Below are 11,024 nucleotides of genomic sequence, written 5' to 3'. Positions count from 1 at the left end.
CTTTTAAATACCTGCTCAAATAATTAAGGGGGTGAATAGCAAGCTATTAGAGATTAATAAGGTTGCCTAATTCTTGTTCAAGATGTATAGGTACGAAGAGACTGCCTACGCATATATAATGAATTTGTCCTCTAGTAAGGACGTGTACCTTAGTAGAGGATAGATAAACTACTAAGACGTGTTAGTAGCCCCCGCTAAGAAGAGCATTTTTATCCACTTAAAGGGCATTTAAGTAAGGTTAACTAAAGGGGCTCTACTAGGAGGAGTTAGCCAAGTTAACGCCGCAGCGTTTACGGCCCTAGTTCGCAGACATAAGAACGCTCTAAACAGCGTTTAGATCTTTGCCGCGTTAATCGCAGATATTAATAAGGCGCTACAACCTAAGAAGCCTATAAACGTACGAGCACTACTACTAGCGTAGTATTAAGAGTTCTACGAGCTCTTTAACCTAAAAGAAGCTAAGAAGCTGCCACCGCACTAAGGGCCAGGAGTGGACCACAAGATCAAGCTAGAGCTAAGGGATGCTTAACTGCCATAGGGACCTCTTTATAGTATGTCGCGCAGAGAGCTTCTAGTCCTCTAAAAGGAGCTTACGTCACTCTTTAAGAAAGGGTTTATCTGCGTAAGTAGCTCGCCAGCCTTAGCTCTAGTATTGTTCGCTAAGAAGCCTAGGGGAGGGCTTTGACTATGTATCAATTATCAGGCTCTAAATGCGATTACAAAGAAGGACTAGTATCCATTACTACTTATTCGAGAGACGCTTAATAGCTTAAGCAAGGCTAAGTGGTTCACGAAATTAGACGTTATCGCAGCCTTCCACAAGATCCGCGTCGCACCAGGCGATAAGTGGAAGACGGCCTTCTGTACGAGATTTGGATTGTTTAAGTGGCTAGTTACCCCCTTTAGCATGGCGAACTCCCTAAGTACCTTCTAACGATATATTAACTAGACCTTAAGAGAACACCTAGACGACTTCTGCTTAGCTTATCTAGACAACGTGCTAATCTATACTAACAGCGATCTACGCTAGCATTAAAAGCATATCTAAAAAGTACTTAGTAAGCTATAAGCCGCAGGGTTATAAGTAGACATTAAGAAGTGCGAGTTCGAAGTCAAGACGACTAAGTACCTTAGGTTTATTATCAAAGCAGGCAAGGGGATAAGCATAGATCTAGCTAAGATAGCCGCAATTCGTGAGTGGGAGGCACTAAAGACAGTAAAGGGAGTAAGATTGTTCTTAGGATTTGCAAACTTCTACTAAAGGTTTATTAAGAACTTTGCACAGCTAGCCGCACCTCTTACTAGACTTATAGGCGACGTCCTCTTCTAATAGGGACCTAAAGAGTAATTAGCCTTTAACAAGCTAAAAGAGATCTTTGTTATAGAGCCAACGCTAGCGGCGTTTAACCTAGATCAGGAGACAGTGCTCGAGTGCGATTCGAGCAGCTACGCGGTAGGCGGAGTGCTATCGCAGTATAGTGATAATGGAGTCTTACGACCCTGCGCGTTCTTCTTGCGGAAGAATAGCGCGCACAAGTGCAACTATAAGATCCACGACAAGGAGTTACTCGCGGTAGTACGATGCCTTAAGGAATAGGACTCTAAACTGCGTTTAGTTAAGAAGTTTAAGGTAATTATAGATTACAAGAATCTAGAGTACTTTATAAAACCCTGTATGCTAAACGAACGTTAGGTAAGATAGTCGCTTTTACTTGGTAGATATAACCTAGAGCTGCTATATTAGCTAGGTAAGCAGAACGTGAGAGCCAACGCGCTCTTAAGAAGAGAATAAGACTTGCCTATAGGGGCAGAAGACGAGCGCTTACAGAAGCGCTTTGTACAAATATTTAAGCCAACAAACTCCTATTAGAAGGTAACAGAAGAAGAACTAGAAGAAGCTATCTTAGTGATGGCAACGAGGACACAAAGCCAGCAGCGGGAAGAGGAGGCTATCCCCCTATCTAGAGAAGAATTAGATTAGCTCCTTCCTAGAGTACTAAATGAAAAAGTGCTAGAGCAGAATAAGTTAGAGAAGCTCTAGCAAGAAGCGACAGCGAAGGATCGTGTCTACTAAGGAGCGAAGAAGGTAGTAGAGGACTAAGAGAGACGTTTCCCCGTGAACTTAGGCCTAAAGTGCTTAATTAAAGACTGCTTAGTAGATAGTAGAGTCCTGTTTTACTAAGGGCGTAAGTAGGTGCTAGACAACGACAAGTTGCGAACGGCAATCATCAGCAGTGCCCACGACTCACTAGTCACTAGTCACCTAGGGCGCGAGCTAACGTACAAGATTCTCGCAAGGGACTACTTTTGGCTAGGCATAACTAATTCGATCCAAAGATACGTTAGAAACTGTGACACCTGCGGACGGAGCAAGTCCTAGAGAGAGGGCACGCAAGGCCTTCTGAAACCACTGCCAATACCCACTCGGATCTGGAAGGAGATCTCCATAGATTTCGTCGAAGGACTACCAGAGAGCGAAGGCATGACTAGCCTGATGGTGGTCACTGACTAGCTTAGCAAGGGTGCGATCTTTGTACCGCTCCTAGATACGAAGACGGAAACCGTCGTCTAAAAGTTCATTAAGCGCGTGGTTGCATATCACTGGCTACTAGACGCTATTACCTCTAACAGAGGTAGCTAGTTCGTGAGTACACTATGGGCTAAACTATGCGAGCTTCTGAAGATCAAGTGGAGACTATCAACTGCCTACCACCTATAGACAGACAGCGCAATAGAGAGGATGAATAGCGTCTAGGAAACCTATATCTAATCGTTTACAAACTAGGCTTAGGACGACTAGGCACAGCTCTGCCCAATGGCCTAGATTGCGATTAATGGCAGGAATGCAACGTCAACTAGAATGTCACCCTTCTTCTTATAGCATAGACATAAGGTAGAGCCGCTGTAGCTAGAGCTTGGCAACAAAAGACAACAACGGAAACCAGCCAAACAGCTTTTAGACGAACAGAAAGCAGCAGAGATCGCGGTTAAGCTACAACAAGCTGTAGAACTAGCCCAGGCAGGCATGGCGGTTGCTCAACAAGAACAGGAGAGACAGGCGAACAAGACTCGGAGAGAGGCATAGAGCTACCGAGTAGGCGACAAGGTATGGCTAAAGCTCGATCAGCAGTACGGCACAGGGCGAAGCTTAAAGAAGCTTGACTAGAAGAACGCTAAGTATACAGTGGTAAAGGTAATTAATAGCCACTTAGTCGAATTAGATACGCCTCTAGGACTATACCCTGTTTTTTATGTTAATTAGTTGAAACTTGCTAGCAACAATCCCCTCCCAAACCAGGTTCAGGACGACTATTAGCCACAGCCACTACAGGTAGATGGAGAAGATGAATGGGAGGTAGAGGACATTATGGCAGAAGAGATACGCCGCCGTGGGAGAGGGCGTAAGCTATACTACGAGGTGAAATGGAAAGGGTTCCACTAAACGACGCTTAAACCAGCTAAGCTACTAGAGGACGCTGAGGCAGTAGATCGTTGGGAAGCATTCACGGAGGCCAAACGAGACAGCGAGGGCCGCCTCCTAGAGGGGTTTTGGAGAGGCGATGCGGTATCCCCTAAGGAGGGGGGTATTGTAACAGGCTAAACGCCCTTTAGATAGCTCCTTAATAGAATCTTGGGCCAAGCTGCGCGCGCACTATCTAAACTACGTTTAGACCAAGCAGCGCTTAGATAACGCGCTTAGATACTCCAGCATAACCTTTCTCTGATAAGTAAATAAACACCACGTAAGCAGAGTAGATAGCTCCTTCTTGAATACAACCTCTTGTATACCTCGCGATTGCTCCCCAGAGCGCAGCCCCTTACAAAATATAGCGTTTTATATAATTAAAAAAAATAAAAAAGTAAGAGGAAAATTTAACTTTTTATAGTATATAACTACTTAAGTAAAGCTAAAAAGCTTAAAAATAGTATTATACTAAGTATAGAAGCTGGTATAATATTATAAAAAATAAGCTATAAAATAAGTTTTTGTATTTTAGTAAAAAACTATCTTAATTAAAAAAGTTAGTAGAAGATAAAATGTAATGGGCGGGCCCAACGGGCCGAGCGTACGACTACTTACGCCATCCATAGCCAAAAAGGCAGTAACAAGACTTCAAGCTTCTTGAAGTCCAGGTAGTCGTATAGATATACTCGCTTAGAAGCTAAGCTGTACATACGTAGGCGTAGCCTCTTACATAAAATAAAAAAAAAGTTTTTTTATAACTACTTACTAGTAAAGAATATTTAAGCGTTTATAAAGAATTATTAAAAGGCGCTAGTAGTAGTACTAGCTAAAAGGCTAAAGTTAATTTAAGCTATATTATAAGGCTTATATTATACTATAAATATACTATATAAGGAGTTTCTAAAGGTTTTTATAATATAGTAAAAGATTAAAAACTATTTTATAATATCTCATAATTAAGAACAAATGTCAAATATTAACATAAGCTTATTATTAACAAAGATGAAGTAGAATAAGTATTAGTTTTAGTAAGTAACTATTTGAATAGTTCTTGAATATTGAAATTTGTTTTAGTATATAAATATCTGAATAGCTAATACTAATTATCTAATTAGTTGTAACTATTACACTAGCTTACTAGCGCTATTTTCTAAGAATACTAGAGCTCTTTAACGCGTCTTTAAGTATAGCGTTAACGCTAAGAACTATATTACCTACTTTATTTTTATCTACTTATGCTACTTCATGACTTTTAAAAAGTTACTAAATATACTTATTATTAATTATGTATATGGAAAAAATAAATAATTATCTCTTAAATCATTTATTTAGTTTAAGTAAGTATAATTATACAATATACTTATGCGTTACACTTATTTATACTTAAGATAAGGCTTTATTTGACTAAGTACTACGCTACTTTGAAAACATATTTAAAATCGAAAAAAACCACTATATAACAATGTTTAACTAGTTAAGTAATTAAAATTAAGCTTTTCTTAAAACTCTTAAAAAAGTGTTTAATAAGCTTATAGTTATTCTTTATTAGTAGTATTTTAATAAGAACTTTATAAGTTACCTTTAGCTTAAGCTATCTACTAAATTAGTTATAATTAATTAAGTAGAATATGTAACGGGCTGAACGCCCTTTGGATAGCTCCTCGATGGAATCTCGGTCAAGCAGCAGACGCCAGGTCTTACTCTGCAACCCGGCATCTGTGCGAGGCCTGAGCGGCGCCCAGACGACGCGCTTAAACACTCGGTGCAACCTTTCTCTAACAAGTAAATAAACACCACGCAAGTAGACTCTATAGCTCTCTATTAAATACAACCTCTTGTATACCTCGCGATTGCTCCCTAGAGCGCAGCCCCTTACATTTTGTATTTAATCCCAATTAGACATAAGCCTTAGGCAGACTATCTTCTAACTAAGTTTTAGAGCGTGTTGTTAGTGTGAGCTAGTAACATAGAGTTAGTGCTGTAATAGGTATAAAAGGCCTTTAGTGCAGCGAGAAGGTAGACTGTCGTAAGATAGTACACCTAGGGCAGAGCTTCGCAGGAAGTTCAGCCGTGAGAGATAGTAGGCGATTTAGTCGCCTAGGACCTGTCTAGGAAGTCCTACTGTGTCTTAGAAAGCTAAGCCGTAGGCGCAACGTCGCGTGATAAACTACCTAAAGGCCACTTAGGCCTAGCGTACAGTTAGCTAGAAGCAGACGTTGTAGTAAGAAGTCCTGTCGACCCTCTATCAGACGGGGTGCAGGCCGTGCGATTACTCTTAATTAGAGACAAGATCCCACAAGCGAGACGGCAAGACGCGAGTCTTCCTAGGGACGCGACACGACAGCAGCCAAACGCTATTTAGAACTAGCTAGAAGAGAAGTACAGCTAAAGGTAAGCCCTACTAGTCCTTACTAACGAGGAGTAGGCCGCAGTTAAGGACTGCGCGAGCGGATCGAAGAGCGACTAGAAGCCCTGCATATTAGCAGGCAAAGAACGAGACGTCTAAAACGAATTAGGCAATGGAGATTAACGTTCTAAACTTAAATGTAGAAGAGCTGGCGGCGTACGCTACTACTAAGAACTAGGCAGGAGTATTAGATAAAGAGATCCTGCGCGAAATTACACAAATGCTTAGAGAGGACGGATAGAAGGAGGCAGCAATTAGGCCAACGATTAAAGCGGTCGCTAAACAATTAGCCGTCGTGGGAGGAAAGGGCTCACCAAGGCAAGGAGGCTCGCCGAAGGCCAACCAGGATGCCATGGCCTAGATGATGGAGCTGATGAATTGGTTAACAGCCCAGAACCAGGTGCTAACGGAACGGCTCGTGGCACTCGAGCGTAACCAAGCTAAGGGGCGTTCAGAGTCGTCCTATAGAGCCTTTACGCCTCCCCTAGCAGCAGCTGCAATCGCCGAGCTAGCTGCGCGCAGGAACAAGTTCCCGCACCTAGAACTATTTAATGGAGATTAAACGAAGTACGTAGCGTTTAAATACAAGACTTAAGCTAAGCTCTAGCACGAGTACGAAGGAACTTTAAGCCTCGCTCAGATTGAGTACGTGGTTAGTAGGTGTACGGGCAAGGCAGCGGATGTACTTCTACCCTAGGCAATACAGAACTAGAGTAAACGCCACATTAAAGACCTTTGGAGCTTTATGGACTAGCAGTTTAACAACCTACACTAGAAGTCTAAAGCACTTAATCGCCTTTTAACTCTTAAATAAGGCAAGCTCTTAGTAAGAGACTATTACATAGAGTTTAACTGTCTTAAGATTTAGTTAGGCGAGCAGTTTGGCGAAGCAGCTAAGAAGAGTATATTCTTAAAGGGCCTTTACACTAAGCTGCAGGAGGCTCTTGCTACGATTAATGAGAATTTATTGTACGAGCAGCTAGTCAATAAGGCAGTAAGAACGTCTAACAACCTCTACTAGGTAGGTCTCGTTAAACTGCGCGCAACGAGCTCCTAGGTGGTAGATCGCCCTACTACGACAACCGCTTAACACGAAGCTAGTCTAGACGTTATAGACTAGGAGCCTTTGAAGGTTAATTAGGCGCAAGAAGCTAGAGGCAAGCTATAATAACCTCCGCCCGACTGCTATTGCTGCGGAGAGCTAGGTCATATCGCGAAATACTGTCAAAACGCCACCTAGGTCAAGAAGGCAAGGCCCGCGCTAAGCAACGTTGGACATAAGCCGCAGGAGGAAGTCAATTAGGTGCTAAGTAGCGAGTTAGAAAAAGAGTAGCTCTAGACTAGAGTCTTAGTCTAGAGCCTCTAAAGATGGATTGGCAGATACGTAGCAAATGGAATTAGTTTTAGCAGAAGCATATGCGTCCTCCACTAATTACTGTAGATCTTATTATGAACAACGTGGTAAACGCTGTCGCGCTTATTAACTGCGGATGCCTATGCTATGCACTAATTAGCAAAAGATTCGCTTACCGCCACTGTCTAGAGCGCTTTTAGATCCCCTCTTGGATAATTAAGGGAGTAAATAGCAAGCTATTAGAGATTAGCGAGGTTTCCTAATTCTCGTTCAAGATGCATAGGTATAAAGAGACTGCTTATGCATACGTGATAGACTTGTCCTCTAGTAAGGACGTGTACCTTAGCAAGGGATAGATGGACCACTAGGACGTATCAGTATCTCCTGCTAAGAAGAGTATTTTTATCTACTTAAAGGGCATTTAAGTGAGGTTGACTAAAGAACGCCTACAAGGAGGAGTTAGCTAAGTTAACGCTACAGCGTTTATAGCCTTAGTTCGTAGGTATAAGAACGCTCTAAATAGCGTTTAGATCTTCGCCGCGTTAATTGCAGACATTAACAAGGCGCTACAACCAAAGAAGCCTGTAGATGTACGAGCGCTGCTACTAACACAGTACTAGGAGTTCTATGAGCTCTTTAACCTAAAGCAAGCAGAGAAGCTTCCACCGCACTAAGGGCCAGAGGTGGACCACAAGATTAAGCTAGAGCCAAAGGATGCTTAGCTACTGTGGGGACCTCTCTATAGCATGTTGCGCGGAGAGCTTCTAGTCCTTAGAAAGGAACTTACATTACTTCTTAAGAAGGGATTTATCCGCGTAAGTAGCTCGCCAGCCGCAGCGCTAGTATTATTCGCCAAGAAACCTGGAGGAGGGCTCCGACTGTGCATTGATTATCGAGCTCTGAACGTAATTACTAAGAAGGACTAGTACCCGCTACCCCTTATCTAAGAGACACTTAATAGCTTAAGCAAGGCTAAATAGTTTATAAAGTTAGACGTTATCGCAGCCTTCCACAAGATCTATGTCGCACTAGGCGATAAGTGGAAGACAGCCTTCTAAACAAGATTCGGACTATTTAAGTGGCTAGTTACCCCCTTTAGCATGGCGAACTCCCTAAGTACTTTTCAACAATACATTAACTAGACCTTGAGAGAACACCTAGATGACTTCTGCTTAGCATACCTGGACGACGTACTAATCTACACCAATGGCGATCTGCGCTAGCACCAAAAGCACGTCTAAAAAGTGCTTAGCAAGCTGCAAGCTGTAGGGCTATAGGTGGACATTAAGAAGTGCGAGTTCAAAGTTAAGACAACTAAGTACCTTAGGTTTATTATTAAAGCAGGTAAAGGGATAAGCATGGATCTAGCTAAGGTAGCCGCAATCCGTGAGTGGGAGGCACTAAAGACAGTAAAGGGAGTAAGATCGTTCCTAGGGTTCGCCAACTTCTACTAAAGGTTCATTAAGAACTTTGCGCAGCTAGCCGCACCCCTTACTAGGCTTATAGGTGACGTCCCCTTCTAATGGGGATCTAAAGAGTAGTTAGCCTTTGAGAAGCTAAAGGAGATCTTCGTTACAGAGCCCACGCTAGCGGCGTTCGACCTAGATCGGGAGACAGTGCTTGAGTGCGATTCGAGCGGCTACGCGGTGGGCGGGGTGCTATCACAGTACGACGATGATAGAGTCTTACGGCCTTGCGCGTTCTTCTTGCGGAAGAATAGCGCGCACAAGTGCAACTACAAGATCCACAACAAGGAGTTGCTCGCGGTAGTACGATGCCTTAAGGAATAGGATTCTAAGCTGCGTTTAGTTAAGAAGTTTAAGGTGATTATAGATCACAAGAACTTAGAGTACTTCATAAAACCTCGCATGCTGAACGAGCGCTAGGTGAGATAGTCGCTTCTACTTGGTAGGTACAACTTAGAGCTGCTGTATCAGCTAGGCAAGCAGAATGTGAGAGCCGACGCGCTCTTAAGAAGAGAACAAGACCTGCCTGTAGGGGTAGAAGACGAGCGCTTGTAGAAGCGTTTCGTGCAAATATTTAAGCCAACAAACTCCTATTAGGAGATAGCAGAAGAAGAACTAGAAGAGGAACTAGAAGAAGCTATTTTAGTAATAGCCACGAAAACACGAAGCTAACAGCGGGAAGAAGAGGCTATTGCCCTAGCTGAAGAAGGACTAGGCCAACTACCTCCTAGAGAACTAGACGAAGAAGCGTTAGAGCAGAACGAGTTAAAGAAGCTCTAGCAAGAAGCGACAGCGAAGGATTAGGTCTACTAAGGAGCGAAGAAGGCTGTAGAGGACTAAGAACGACGTTTCTCTGCGAACTTAGGCCTAAAGTGCTTAATCAAAGACTACTTAGCAGACAGCGGAGTCCTGTTTTACTAAGGGCGCAAGTGGGTGCTAGACAACAACAAATTGCGAACGGCAATCATCAGCGGCGCACACAACTCATTAGTCACTAGCTACCTAGGACGCAAGCTAACGTACAAGATACTCGCAAGGGACTACTTCTAGCCAGGCATAACTAACTTAATCTAGAGATATGTTAGAAACTGCGACGCTTGTGAACGGAGCAAGTCCTAGAGAGAGGGCACGCAAGGCCTTCTAAAACCACTACCAATACCCACCTAGATCTAGAAGGAGATCTCCATGGATTTCGTCAAAGGGCTACTAGAGAGTGAGGGCATGACTAGCTTAATAGTAATTACTAATTAGCTTAGTAAGGGTGCGATTTTTGTACCGCTCCCAGATACAAAGACAGAAACCATCGTTCGAAAATTCATCAAACGTGTAGTCGCATATCACTAGCTACTAGACGCTATTACCTCTAATAGAGGTAGCTAGTTTGTGAGTGCACTATGGACAAGACTATGCGAGCTTCTGAAGATCAAACGGAGACTGTCGACAGCCTACCACCTACAGACAGACAGTGCAACAGAAAGGATGAACAGCGTCTAGGAGACCTACATCCAAACGTTCACAAACTAGGCTTAGAATAACTAGGCACAGCTCTGCCTAATAGCCTAGATCGCGATCAATAGTAGAAACGCAACGTCGACTAGAATGTCACTATTCTTCTTACAGCATGGGCACGAAGTGGAGCCACTGCAGCTAGAGCTAGACAATAAAAGGCAATAGCGGAAACTAGCCAAACAGCTTTTAGATGAGCAGAAGGCAGCAGAGATTGCGGTTAAGCTACAACAAGCCGTAGAACTAGCCTAAGCAGGCATAGCAGTTGCTTAACAAGAACAAGAGAGACAGGCGAACAAGACTCGGAGAGAAGCGCAGAGCTACCGAGTAGGCGACAAGGTATGGCTGAAGCTTGATCAGCAGTACAGCACAGGGCGAAGCTCTAAGAAGCTCGACTGGAAGAACGCTAAGTACACAGTGGTTAAGGTAATCGATAGCCACTTAGTCTAACTAGACACGCCCCTAGGCCCACACCCTGTTTTCTATGTTGATAGGTTGAAACTTGCTAGCAACGATCCGCTCCCAAACTAGGTTCAGGACGACTATCAGCCACAGCCGCTGCAGGTAGATGGAGAAGATGAATGGGAAGTAGAAGAAATTGTAGCAGAGGAGGTACGCCGTCGTGGGAGAGGGCATAAGCTATACTACGAGGTGAAGTGGAAAGGTTTCCACCGAACGACGCTCGAACTAGCAGAACTACTAGAGGACGTTGAGGCAGTGGACCGATGAGAAGCATTCACGGAGGCTGCGCGAGACAGCGAGGGCCGCCTCCCAGAGGGGTTTCGAAGAGGCGACGCAGTACCACCCTAAGGAGGGGGGTATTGT

Source organism: Exserohilum turcica (genome assembly GCF_000359705.1).
Source record: "Exserohilum turcica Et28A unplaced genomic scaffold SETTUscaffold_8, whole genome shotgun sequence".
Taxonomy (NCBI): Eukaryota; Fungi; Ascomycota; class Dothideomycetes; order Pleosporales; family Pleosporaceae; genus Exserohilum; species Exserohilum turcicum.
Note: the sequence above shows the minus strand (reverse complement) of the source record.